Source organism: Choloepus didactylus, chromosome 10 (genome assembly GCF_015220235.1).
Source record: "Choloepus didactylus isolate mChoDid1 chromosome 10, mChoDid1.pri, whole genome shotgun sequence".
Classification (NCBI taxonomy): Eukaryota; Metazoa; Chordata; class Mammalia; order Pilosa; family Megalonychidae; genus Choloepus; species Choloepus didactylus.
The window spans coordinates 47,670,413-47,684,445 of record NC_051316.1 but is presented as its reverse complement, the minus strand read 5'-3'; the positions used below and the strand labels follow the sequence as shown (position 1 = coordinate 47,684,445).

The following is a 14,033-nucleotide window of genomic DNA, read 5'->3' as shown; positions in this document are numbered from 1 at the left end:
GGGTTTATTTCTGAACACTCAAATTGATTCTGTTAGTCAATATACCTGTCTTTTGCCAATTCCATGCTGTTTTGACCATTGTAGCTTTATAATATGCTTTAAAGTCAGGTAATGTGAGATCTTCCACTTCATTTTTCTTTCCCAAGGTATTTTTAGCTACTCAGTTCACCCCACCCTTCCAAATAAATTTGATTATTAGTTTTTATATTTATGCAAAGTAAATTGTTGGAATTTTAATTGGTATTGCATTGAATCTATAAATCAATTTGGGTAGAATTGATGTCTTAACTATATTTAGTTTTCCATTCCATGAACCTGTATGCACTTCCATTTGTTTAGGACTTCCTTGATTTCTTTTAGCAACTTTTCTGTAGTTTTCTGTTTATAGACCTTTAAGTCCTTGGTTAAATTTATTCCTAAATATTTGATTCTTTTGGTTGCTGTTATAAATGGATTTTTTTTCTTGATTTCCTCCTCAGATGCTGCTTACTAGTATGTAGAAACACTACTGATTTTTGTGTGTTAATCTTGTATCCTGCCATTTTGCTGTACTCATTTACTAGCTTTAGTAGCTTTGCTGTAGATTTTTTGGGACTTTCCACATATAGGATCATATCATCTGCAAACAGAGAAAGTTTCTTATCCAATTTGGATGCCTTTTTTTTTTTCTTGCCTAATCGCTCTAGCTAGAACTTCCAGTACAATGTTGAATAACAATGGTGACAGTGGGCATCCTTGTCTTGTTCCTGATCTTAGAGGGAAAGCTTTCAGTCTTTCCCCATTGCGTATGATGTTAGCTGTGGGTTTTTCATATATTCCCTTTATCGTGTTGCGGAAGTTTCGTTCTATTCCTCTCCTTTGAAGTGTTTTCATCAAGTAAGGAAGTTGAATTTTGGCAAATGCCTTTTCTGCATCAATTGAGATGATCATGTGGTTTTTTTCCCTTTGATTTATTGATGTGTAGTACATTACATTAATTGATTTTCTTGTGTTGAACCACCCTTGCATACTTGGAATAAAACCTACTTGGTCATGGTGTATCATCCTTTTAATGTGCTGCTGTATTCAATTTACATGTATTTTGTTGAGGATTTTTGATCTGTATTCATTAAAGAGATTGATCTGTAGTTTTTCTTGTGTATCTTTTTCTGGCTTTGGTATTAGGGTTATGTTGGCTTCATAAAATGACTTAGATAGTTTTCCCTCCTCTTCAATTTTTTTGAAGAGTTGGAGCAGGATTGGTTGTTTTTATTTTTTTTAATTCCTTTTTTAAAATTCATTTTTATTGAGATATATTCACATACCATACAGTCATACAAAGTGTACATTTAATTGTTCACAGTACCATTATATAGTTGTGCATTCATCGCCAAAATTAATTTTTGAACATTTTCATTACCACACACACAAAAATAATAAGAATAAAAATTAAAGTGAAAAAGAACAGTTAAAGTAAAAAAGAACACTGGGTGTTTTTTGTTTGTTTGTTTCTTTGTTTGCTTGCCCCCATTTTTATACTCATCCATCCATACACTGGACAAAGGGGAGTGTGGTCCATATGGTTTTCCCAATCACACTGTCAAGCCTCATAAGCTACATTTTTATACAAGGATTGGTATTAATTCTTTCTTGAATATTTGGTAGAATTCACATGTGAAGTTATGTAGCCCTGGACTTTTCTTTTTTGGGAGTTTTTTGGTGAGTGATGCAATCTCTTTAATTGTGGTTGGTTTGCTGAGGTCTGTTTCTTCTTGAGTTACTGTTGGTTGTTCATGCTATTTTAGGAAGTTGTCCATTTCATCTAAGTTGTCTAGTTTGTTAGTATATAGTTGCGCATAATATCGTCTCATTTTCTCCTTTATCTCTTTGGGTTCAGCAGTTATGTTCCCCTTCCCATTTCTGATTTTATTTATTTGCATCCTCTCTCTTTTTTTCTTTGTCAGCCTAGCTAAGGATCCATTGATTTTATTGATTTTCTCAAAGAACCAATATCTGATTTTGTTGATCCTCTCTATTGTTTTCATGTTCTCAATTTCATGTATTTCTGCTCTAATCTTTGTTATTTCTTTCTTCTGTTTGCTTTGGGGTTAGTTTGCTGTTCTTTCTATAGTTCCTCCAGATGAGCAGTTAAGGCCTCGAATTTTGCTCTTTCTTCTTTGTTAATAGGTATTTAGCACAATAAATTTCCCTCTCAGCACTGCCTTTGTTGCATCCCATAAGTTTTGATATGTTGTGTTCTCATTTGCCTCGAGATATTTACTGATTTGTCTTGTGATTTCTTCCTTGATCCACTGTTTTTTTTAAATGTTTGTTGTTTAGCCTCCATATATTTGTGAATTTTCTGGTCTTCCTCCTGTTATTCATTTCCAATTTCCTTCCATAATAATCGAGAAAGTGTTTTGTATAATTTCAATCTTTTTAAATTTATTGGGACTTGCTGTGTAATCCAACATGTGGTCTGTCCTTGAGAATGATCCATAAGCAGTTGAGAAAAATATGTATCCTGCTCTTTTGGGGTACATTGTTCTGTAAATGTCTATTAAGTCTAGTTCATTTATTATACCATTCAAAATCTCGTTTCCTTATTGATTGTCAGTCTAGATGTTCTGTCTATTGATGAGAGTGGTGTATTGAAGTCTCCACCTGTTATTTTAGAAGAGCCTACTTCTCCCTTCAGTGTTCTCAGTGTTTGCCTCACGGATTTTGGGGCACTCTGGCTCAGTGCATAAATATTTTTGATTGTTATGTCTCCTTGATGATTTGCTCCTTTTGTTAATATATAGTGTCCTTCTTTGTCACTTTTAATTGCTTTACATGTGAAGTCCAATTTGTCTGATATTAGTATAGCTACCCCCACTCTTTTCTGGTTGTTGTTAGTGTGAAATATCTTTTTCCAGCCTTTTACTTTCACCTATTTTTCTCCTTGTGTTTAAAGTGTGTCTCTTGTAGACAACATATGGGTGGGTCCTGTTTTTTAATCCATTCTGCCAGTCTGTGCCTTTTGGTTGGGGAGTTTAATCCATTAACATTTAATGTTATTACTGTAAAGGCAGTACTTATTCTACCATTTTGTCTTTTGGATTTTATATGTCATATCTTTTTTTTTCCCCCTCTCTTTTTACTGTTATTGATAATCTTCATTTCTAAGCTCTTCTCCAAACCTCTCTCTCCTGGTCTTTTCCTGTCTGCCTGTAGTGCCCCCTTTAGAATTTCTTGTAGAACCAGTTGCTTGTTCACAAACTGTTTGTCTGAAAATATTTTGAACTTTCCCTCGTTTTTGAAGAACAGTTTTGCCACATATGGAATTCTTGGTTGGCAGTTTTTCTCTTTCAGTATCTTAAATATGTCATACCGTTGCCTTCTCACCTCCATGGTTTCTGCTGAGAAATCTGCAGCTAATCTTATTGAGCTTCTCTTGTATGTGATGGATTGCTTTTCTCTTGCTGCTTTCAGAATTCTCTCTTTCTCTTTGACACTTGACAATCTGATTAGTATGTGTCTTGGAATAGGTCTGTTCAGATTTATTCTGTTTGGGATATGCTGTGTTTCTTGGATTTGTAATTTTTGTGTCTTTGAAAAGATTTGGGAAATTTTCAGTGATTATTTCCTCCATTATTCTTTCTGCCCTTTTTCCTTCTCTTCTCCTTTTGGGACATCTGTAACATGTATATTTGTGTGCTTCATATTGTCATTGAATTCCTTAAGACCCTGCTCATATTTTTCCATTCTTTTCCCTATCTGTTGTTTTATGTGTAGGATAGCAGATGGTGTGTCCTCTAATTCACTGATCCTTTCTTCTGCTTCTTCAAATCTGCTGTTGTATGTTTCCATTGTATTTTTCATCTCTTCTATTTTGCCTTTCATTCCATTAGTTCTGCCATTTGGTTTTTCAAGCTTTCAGATTCTTCTGGCTGATCACTCAGTGTCCTCTTTATATCCTTCATCTCTTATGCCACATTTTCCTTCAACTCATTGATTTGGTTTATTAGATTTATTTGAACATCTTTAATTCAAATTGTTTGAATTGAATTGAATTACTTGTTTCGACTCCTGTATCTTATTTGGAGTATTAGTTTGTTCCCTTGACTGAACCATATCTTCGTGGCTCCTGGTATGACTAATGGTTTTTTGCTAAGGTCTAGGTATCTGATTCCCTAGGTTTGTTTATTCTGGAGGTCATTTTCTGTTTTTTACTTAGGCTTTTCTTATTGGCTGACTTTGTTTTCTATCTGTTCATTGACATTCAGTTCAACTTATTCTGGACCTCTGACATAGCTTCTGTTTAACTCATCAGAAATTTTCAGGTCTTGTTTTTCTGAGTCTTGCCCTGCCTTTATGGAAGTTTCTTTTTTTGCGGAGGGTCTCCCTATATAGGATTGACCTCAATCAGATTTTCCCAGACATGGCAGGCCAAGGACTCAGGAAGAGGGTGTAATCAGTATCAGTTTCCCTGGGGATGAGACCCAGCAGGTTGCCAGTGTTTCCTGGGAAGCCTCTTGATTCTGTGCTTTTCATATCTGGTCGAGCGGGTGTGCTTGTCAGCTGGCAGCTCTTGTCAAGCGTAAAGTGGTATGATGCCTTTAATTCTCAGCAGACCCTGTCTCTTCCAGGGGTGTAATTGAGACTAGAGGCTGAGGCAGAGGGTGGGCTTAAACTGTTTTCCAGCCCCTGGGATCTGAATTCTCTGAAAGAGAGCCGCCACTTGTGATGGGCCCTTCCCTACCCCCTTTCTTCAAGAAGATATGCTCTTCAGGGAATTATCTCCTTCAATTGACTAGTAACTTTGACTCTCAGATATTACTTAACTCCACCCTTGCCTGGGTCAATGCTGACAACTGAAGAAGTCTGCTACTTGCTTTATGCTAAAAAGTTAAAAAAAAAAAAAAAATCCCTCTCAGCTCTGGTCCCCAGCCCCTTGGTCTGCCAATCAAGAGCTGGAGTTAGTACCTGGCTCTTTGCAGCCTTTTTCTTGGGGAGCAGCCCTTTTCTAGTATTCTGCACTCAGCCGACTCCAAACACCTCTTTTTTTTGTTTGTTTGTTTGTTTTTTGGTCAGTCCTACCTTCTCTCTTCTGGAGACACCTCCAGGTTCCTTTCCTGCTTTCTCTTGGTTTATCTGTGCTCAGAGCTTGTGTTCAGTAGTCTGATTTTATTCATTAAATTGGTAGTTGGAGCTTGATTGAGCTGCCGTCTTCTGCTCCCAGTAAACACTGCTTCTTTTTCCCACAGGAAGTGTTCCAGCTCAGACTACTGTGCCAGTGGGGTAGGGGCACCATCCTCCGCAGATTGGGAGACTTGCAGTTCTGTGCTTTAATCTCAGCCCTTCCACCTGTTACAGACTACTGTATGATGTGTGTCTGGTCACGAAATTCTCCCAAACTATTGTTCCAGGTAGTTCTGGCTATTTACTAGCTGCCCTAGAGGATGAACAAAATTCCACACCTCCCAGCATCGCCATGATACCCCATCCACCTGTATTTTTTAAAAGGGTGAATTTTATTGCATGTAAACTATATCTCGATAAACTTAACATTAAAAAATGTTAAAACAGTTTTTCATTAAACAGGAAAAAAATCTGGCATATATTATTGATGAAAAAGAAAAAATACAGTAAAACAGGAATAAGTGGAATTTATTTATTTTAAATATAATATTTAGTTTCACTGTTTTAAATATTATATACAATCTCATGCCAAACCAGCATCATAATTTGTGAAACACTAGAAGCCTTCCCATTTAAATCAAATACATGATAAGAATGCTTCCTTTTGCTGAAATTACAAACCTTTTTCAGAAAGTACCAACCCAGAGATAAGGAGAAAATTAATAAATATAAATATTAGGGAGGAAGTTGCAAACTTATCAGTATTTACAGGTTTTATGACTACATACCTAGAAAGTAGAGAATCAACTGAAAAATTACTAGAAACAATAAGAGAAGTCTGTGGCTAGTTATGATTGGTATTATAATTGCTGCTGAGGGGTTGGAGGTGGGACAAAGAGGGAAACCTGAGTATGTAATCCATTAGGTATTTCAAAGGTACCCTGCCTGTAGTGGCCCATCCTTGTCACCCACCATCATTCATATGCCCGTGACTTTCAGTAGGCCCTTTGCCAAGCATGGCAGGGCATTAATTTACCTATGAGAGATGGCTTCTGCCCTCCCTTAGGGAGCACGTGGCCAGAGACAGGGGTTGGGTATAAATAAAATGACCAGGGACTTGATGGAAGGAGGGATCATCAAGCAGCAGAAGGAAAATGACAGTCCTGGGGAAGGTTGAGCAAAGACTATAAAGTTGAGAGAAAAGAATGTGTTTTCGGAGGTAACAAGCTTGTTCCTCAGAGCTGGAACCACCCTATACCCTTTATCACCTTTTTGGTTAGTCCCACCCAATGTGTTAGCTTAAATTTTTTGTTGTTTTTGATTATAACATTCACAGATGGGAGAATCTACATTTTGTTGTGAAATATTAGAAGTTCCAGCAATGTGTTACACCCTTTCCTTTAAGGGCAACAGTTGTCTGGAATTAAGCAGTGGCCATCTGCAACCTTTAGATACCCAGAGGTGCTAAGTGCAAGTACTCTTTGTGCTGATGCCTGTCAGTACTTCGCTTCTCTGTCTGCCCTTGGACAGATATGTTCAGTTGGGACCCCTGGTGTTGATAATAAACTAGAGATACTGGGCAAACTCGCTAGGCTCTTTGTTGTAAAGCCATGTCTGTAAGAGTTGAAGTCTTGTTGGGGAAAGTGGTGGAAGCATGTGAACAAATTAGAAAATACTTGCTTCACTAAATGTACAACTTGTTCATGTCCAATAATACATCCCTACTTCCCCCATGTTATTTTTCAAATTGAAAAATTATTATTTTAAAAATTAAAATAAAAGATCAAAGGCCATTTTTGCAGGAACTGGCATTGTCTACATCTTCCTCAATGTATTCTTCTAAATTCTGCATGTGCAGAATGCTTTTTAGCCAAGGGAAGTCTTTCTGTTCTTTGACACATCATTAAGATTAATTGAGCCATTTGATTTTTTGTTTTCCAAAAGCAAATTAAGTAGTGGGGAAAATGAGCCATTCTTTCACTGTTACTTTTGCTGTGTGTTTTTTTTTCCCCCTAGCTTATATTCTATGTCTGACTGCCTGACATTCACAGTATTCTAGAAGCATTAGCATTGATTGCTTTTCCCTTCATTTTTGCTGATGGAAGGTGGAAGTTCTTATGTTTTCAGTAATGGAGCCGATGATGATAGGCAGCACTCTGACACTGTAATCAGCTATTATTCCTTAAGAAAAGAACATTTTAGTTTCCACAGAAATAACAGAAAGGTTATTTTATGGACTTTAAGTAAGTAAATATAGGCTAGAACTCGTGCCTACCATTCTTTTGCCTTGAGCCCTTCTAGGACTTTTTGTCTCAATTATCTTTTCTTTTGTATTTATTTCTCTAACTACCTAAGTCACTTCTGAGGAAGGGAAAAAACTTTAAGGAAATGAATTTTTCCATGACCTGTCATGATGCTTTTATTTCGTTTTTTGTTTTGGTTTGTTTTGTTTTTCCTTCTCATTTTATGCAGAGGTACCTGGCACCCAGCTGGAACTTGAAAAATGCTTTCTAAATTTGGGTCGGCCAATTTTTGAAAAATCAGTCTGTCTCACTGCCTCCGGTTTCTCACCATTTACTTACTATGCAGCAACTGGCAATCTGGTTTTAACCACAACCTCCCTACCCCCACTGTACTGGAGGCCTCTCGGGAAGAACCCAGGTGCCTCCCAGTCACCAAAAAAAAATAATAATAAAACTTTCCAATCATTATTTTCTTTAGCATTTCTGCCACATTTGACAAGTGACCTCTATCCTTCTATATGTAACAGTCAACACTCATGGAATGTCTTCAGAAATCCTCTTTATTTTTGCCTCTTCCTGTGTATATATTCAATGGCAGGAAGTCTTCTCCTGCTTCTGAATGAAAAGTTATTGACCATTCTGCTTGCCGTTTGGCAATAAAATGCCCTAGTGTCACTTCAAATCACCTTTTCAAGCTGGCATCTCAAATGTCTGGTCTCATTTGCAATTGGCAAAGCCTCCACCTGAAGTCCAGCTACTCCCCTCTCTCAGCGGGGGTTGGTGTGGGCAAAAAACCTCAGCTGGCAAGGTTTTTTCCCTGCCTTTCTCTACCAACCCTCCCTGCAACTTGCAGAGGTTTTTGATCCCTTGAGATCAGAACAGGGATGGGAGGGAGTCAAGATAACAGGAAGACAGAAATTCTGGCTGGAAGGTCTTACTGCGCTAGTACTGTTGTCAGATGGTTTCTCACACTCCAAGCCAGGCAGATAAAAACTCTCTCTCCCTGTGGCTGCTTTTCTCAAGGATCCTTCCTGGACCCAGTGATCCACCCCTTACTTGGCTGAAAGCAATCCCTTCATTTTCTAATCTTGTATTAGGGCAATGTTTTTTATTCCTGTGGTTTTCAACCTTTGAGCACATCAGATTCACTCAGAGATTTTTTTTTTCCCTTAATAAAAATGCTAATACCCCACCCTAGGCCTTTGAATGGGAATCTATGTGGGGCTATGTAGTGTTTGCTTTTAAAAATTCCAGCAGTGATTAGGGACAAGATTTCACCTCACATTCTTTGACAGCGGAGCCCAATTTCTTAAACTCTGTGCTGTAGCACTTTTCATTTAAAGGGGATACAGCTTTAGAGCAATTTGGAAGAACATTAGGTTTAGCCATTTTCCTCTCCCTCCCTCTTGCCCTCCTTCCTTTCGGCCTCCATTCCTCTCTCCAGTTGACCTGTCTGCTCTCCTGCCCGCTCTCAAATATTTCCATACCAACAGTGGTTCTGGGGTACCAGAATTAATAAGAACACTACCCTTCCTTGGAGAGCAGGGAATCAAAACACGATTATAAATGGTCTCAAATGGGGAAGAGAGTCTTGTTAGAGGTGTATAGGGGCTCAGAGGATGGGGGATCAACTTCTCTCAGGTGAGAGCAATCAGGAAAGTCTTTCCAGTGGAAGGGACAACTGAAGAATTAGTGGGGGGGGGGGGGGCATAAAAATGAGAAAGGATATTCTGAGTAAAAGGAATACTAAATGTCCAATCTTAGTGGAGGGACAGTGTATGAAGCCATTTGGGAACTCTTTCATTCATAGTAGCTGGAATATGGGGTGTGGGTGGTTGGAATGGTGGAGATGAGGCTGGGACTGTGCACAGAGAATAGAACATGAAGGGTGTTATTTGCTATACTCAGGACTCTAGATTTCATCCTGTAGATAATGAGTGGTGGGTGGAGGCTAGGGAAGGATTTTTAGGAAGATGAAGTGGGTATACCTTGATGAGATTATTTAGAACTTTCACTCTAGGGGCACTGTGGATGTTAGGTAGGGTTGGAGCCATCCTAACATGAACAGGACTTGATTGAGGCCATTGCAGTAGTTGGGGGCAGAGAGAAAATGCTTTAGTAACAGATGGAAAGGAAGAAAAGGATATGAGATGTTATCCAGGTAAAATTGAAAAGACCTAGTGAAGGATTAGATGACAGACATGAGGGGGAGGAAGAACCTAGAACAACTTGAGTTTTGACTTGTTGTGTAGAGAGATTGTTGTGCAATTCATTCTCAAGAGGAATAGTACATGTGCGGTAGAGAGACGAGTTCATAAGTAGAGAAGATGAATTTGAAGGGTCTGTGGAAATTACAGTGGAAATTTCTAGGAGGTTGTTACATATGATAGTCTAGAGATGGGTCAGCCCCTATCCAAAGATATAAATTCAAGAAATATCAGCATATTGACTGTAGTTAAAACCAATGGATATCAAAACCATAGCTGTGGATGCTGTTGCTTAGAGAAAAAGTATAAAGTGGAAGGGGAACTCGAGGCCCACAAGTTAGGAAGCAATCCCTGTGGACCAAATAAAGAGTCCAAGCTCTGTCCTGGATGCCTTTTTGACATTGAAGAAATCATTGGCTCTCTCTGATCCTCAGTTTCCTTGCTGACAAATTAAAGGTTGGACTAGGTGTTTTCTAAAGCTTCTTCCAGATCTAACATTCTGTGGTTCTAATGCTTTGGATTCATTTTCATGACTGCTTTGGGACAAATAGGGCATTTATTAGTTGCTTAATATTGTAACCTCCCCAGTATCTGTAAGTGCATGCAATTAATGTACTCCTCCTCTCTTTCTCTGATTAGCAGAATGATTATTCTGTACACATACATACACTCCACCAACACTGTTAGAAGATAAGCTGGAGTACCAAGAAAATGGAAGGCCTGAGAAATCAAGTATATTTTTTGAAAGGAGGTGGTGGTTAAGAATTCAGACTCTGAAGGCAGACCCTGGGCTAGAATTCTCTACCACTTAACTAGTTATGGCACTTCAGGCAAGTTAGTTAACCTCTCTGTGCCTCATTTCCCTCATCTATAAAATCAGAACAATAATCCTAGAGATGGTGTGGGGATTAAATGAGATAATGTAATACTTAGAACAGTACCTGGCACTCAGTAAATGCAAAGTTCCTGCTATCATGTGATATATCGTATTGTGTCATATCATGTCATATTGTATTGTATGGATCATGTCAAAGACCACATTGTTTGGTGAAAAGGCTCTTGATGTAAGGGCTAAAGTCAATCTACTGTCTTAGACTTTCACTTTTCAAAAGGAGTGGAGTGAAGAAAAATCCTAATAAGTGGAACTTTCACAGTTGTTTGTTCCAGCTAACAAATAGAGCTGCAGAAGAGAAAGTCCCACAGATACCACAAGACTGGAGTGCATTTGCATTCAGTGTTTGAGGTAGTTGGTATTAGATCAGAGCTCATCCCCTTAATGCTCTTATTTTTGTTGCATTACTTGTCTATTTAGCTTGAAGTTAATATGAGGGAAAGAAGAATGAATATATGAATATATATGTTATCTTAAAGTGTCTTAGAGGTTAGTAACTCTTGGCTGCACAGTTGTCACCCTCTGAAGCCAACTAATTGCCTTAAAGCATGTAGCTTATGATTTTTTAGGTTTGAGACAGCAGCTCAGACTTTTCTGGAACATTTGAGCTGCTCCTTAAGTGTGCCTACAGGTGCCAGGTACATGGAGGCAGAGACACATCTTGAGGAATGGTGACTATTGAGACTTCTTGAAATCTTTTTCCAATTTCTTCCCCTTTAGTCCTCTTACTTTGTCTGACAGAGACTGGGTCCAACCTGTTTGTCAAGCACAGCCAAATGTGAGTCCTGTGCAGTTTATTGTATGCCCAGAAGGACAGTAGCATGACAGCAGTAATTCAAAACGGGTTTAAATGAATAAATAAGAATAAGCCTTTGGGATTAGTCCCAGTTGAAAAGTTTGGCACTACCAGAGAGGATAGCCGCTGCTGTTGGGGATTAACAAATGGCTTGCTGCAGGGAATTGTATTCACTTATCCAGCCACATTTTTAGTTTCTGATGGCGTCTCTCTCCCATGGTGTCCATCTTTCCTCAGACACACAGAACTCAGATAGTAAAGATCTTGAAATGTGGTTTTTGCCTATTTCTCCTCATAAACTGAGTGTGTGATTTCATCTTTCATTACACACATGTTTAGAAAATCTATGGCTCTAGGAATTACTAATGTCTTGGAGAAACACATGAAGAGAGAGTTTTTCTTCCACAGAATTAAACTGAAGGCAAAAGAACAAAGGATGCCCTCTGGTGGAGGGCAGTGGTTAAAGTGGGCAGGATCATTTTGTGTTCATGGTGCCAAGTATTTTAATAGAAACCTGTGTTTGCATAGGCCTTTACTGTTTGCAAAGCCTATTACAATCAGCGTATCACTTGATCCTTAAAACAAAGAGGTTGTGTCCCCACTTTATTAATGAGAATAGTGATGCCCAGAGAGCTTGACAGACTTGCCCGAGATCACAGTGCTGGAAGTAAGGCAGTCTGACTGCAGGTTTGAATATTTCTTTAACTATACTGCTGTGCACTAATATGTTGAGCTCTATAGAAGTTTCCAAACACTATACCTGACTGGAAGCCCAAGCATGTAATTCTATCTAGGCTGGCAAACTTTGCATGTTTTAGAAGTTAACTTTATACATTATCTATAAAGCTATCAGGGTTTTTTTTCTTTCTTTTTTCCCTTCTTGCCTGATGGATGCCAGGAGTGAATCGGATTAATCCTTCAAGGGAAAGATAGCAGACAGGCAGAGAGAAGCATAGAGGCCATAGAAAGGGTTACTGATCATACCCTTGGATTATGGGCCGGGAAGCATTAGCTGCCAAATAGAGAGCTCCAAGACGTGGAGACTACTGAACATGCTTGAAATTGGTAAGGACGAGGAAGCAATATCAACTCAATTTTAATTCTATTCAAAATGCTTAAGGGAGTTGAAGGTGGGGGCTGGTAGCCCTTTTAAGTACTATCTTCCCTGATATTCTCCCATGAAAAAAATTGCAAAAAGAATGATAATTCACATTTATTTATTTACTTGAACTTTGCTGAGGGCCTGGGCTGTAGGCTTCTTCCAGCAAGTCTCCAAGCCGCTTTCTCCCCTTTTGCTTCCTGTGTATGGACATGACTTCATGGAAGTGATGACTTTTAGCTCTTAGCAAAAAATGAGCACTGAGATGGGTATGCAGCCCCATGGTAAGTTTCTGCCTTGATTTCTAATCCTTGCTATTGATTTAAAGTTTTAAGGACCAGATGAAGCAACTTGGGGCAGATTACCATAAAGAGAATCTGTACTTAGCCAGGCCCTCAGTAATTGTTTCTAGACAATCTTAGAGTTATCCATAACAGCTTCTGAGATCATCTATACTTCTTCCATCGTGATAATGACTGTGTTCCTTGTGGCCATAATCATGACCTTATTCACAGTTTCTGTTCTTCACATATCTTCTAACAGCCCCTGCTGAGTTCCTTCTATGCTACTTTAACTCTTCTCCATTTCATGAATTATGCTTGGAGAATATTGCCGAGAAGGCAACAGAGCTGGCTTTGGTTGAATAGCATACACAAACACTGAAGTTGGAAAATTAAAGGCAGTAATTCGTTTTCCCTCCTTCCATTGCCTTCTTGGAAGTATCTTTGAGGGCACTGTAGCAACAGAGCCAAGGAGAGCTGATGGTTCTCGGGTGATCTGTAACCAGCCTCAGATGAGTCTCCCAGTGTGATGCAAAGCCAACCCCAGTCCGTTGTGTTTAAGGTGCCAGTGACATGCAGCTTGAGGGATGTGTGTGTGTGCCTTCTGTTCCTCCTTTCTATTGTCAAGGCCAACTAGCTGCTCTTCTACTGATACTATTGTCTGTCAGTCAGGATTTGGGCCCCAAAGCATTCACAGTTTAGACTTAGACATATGATTAGTGTTTGGACAAGAATATATTCCTTTAGTGGAGTGCATTCTCAAGTCTCTGCATCTACTCCTCTGTCATTTCTCAATTACATTCAAAGTTACCATGCGCTTTTTTCTCACATCGATAGCATTTTGGAGGTCTAACTTAAATATACTAAAGTGTATAAATCTCAAGTATTCTGTTCAGTGCAAGTTGGCATATGTGAACCCCATGTAACCAGCCACCCAGATGACAATGTGGAACATTTCCTTGTGCTACCTCCCAGTCCCAAGGTATAGCCACTATTTTTACTTCTATTTCCATAATTTCCTGTATATGGAGTTATAGAGTATGTACTCTTCTGTGTTCGATTTCCTTCATTTAACATTATCCTGTAATCCATCCATGTTGTTGAGTGTAGAATTCCATTTTATAATTTATTCACCCATTTTACTGTTTATGGGCATTTGGTTTGTTTTCTAGTGTTTGGCTATTACAAATAATGTTGTCAGGAGCATTTTTGTACATCTCTTATGGTGGGTACAGCACTCATTTCTACTGAGTATATATAGAGGAGTGGAATTGCCTAGTCCTATATAGGACACAATTATGTTTTCTTTTAGTAGGTACTGCCAAACATTTTTCCAAAGTAATTATACCATTTAACACTCCCTATGTCACTATGCTTTCAAAGTACAATTTTCCTCTGCAATATCTTTATTG

General features: G+C 38.6%; 1 protein-coding gene across 7 annotated transcripts in view; it reads left to right on the top strand.

Annotated features, from left to right (window-relative positions):
- PIP5K1B (phosphatidylinositol-4-phosphate 5-kinase type 1 beta) overlaps positions 1-14,033 on the top strand; it is a 343,315-nt gene that overhangs the window by 75,005 nt on the left and 254,277 nt on the right. Inside the window, exon 1 of one of the 7 annotated variants that reach the window (XM_037851231.1) lies at positions 4,588-5,390. The exons of the other annotated variants lie outside the window; for them this stretch is intronic. The gene's annotated coding sequence lies outside the window, so the exon portion shown is untranslated. Of the gene's footprint in view, positions 1-4,587; positions 5,391-14,033 lie in introns of those variants that run through there. 7 annotated transcript variants of the gene reach the window in all.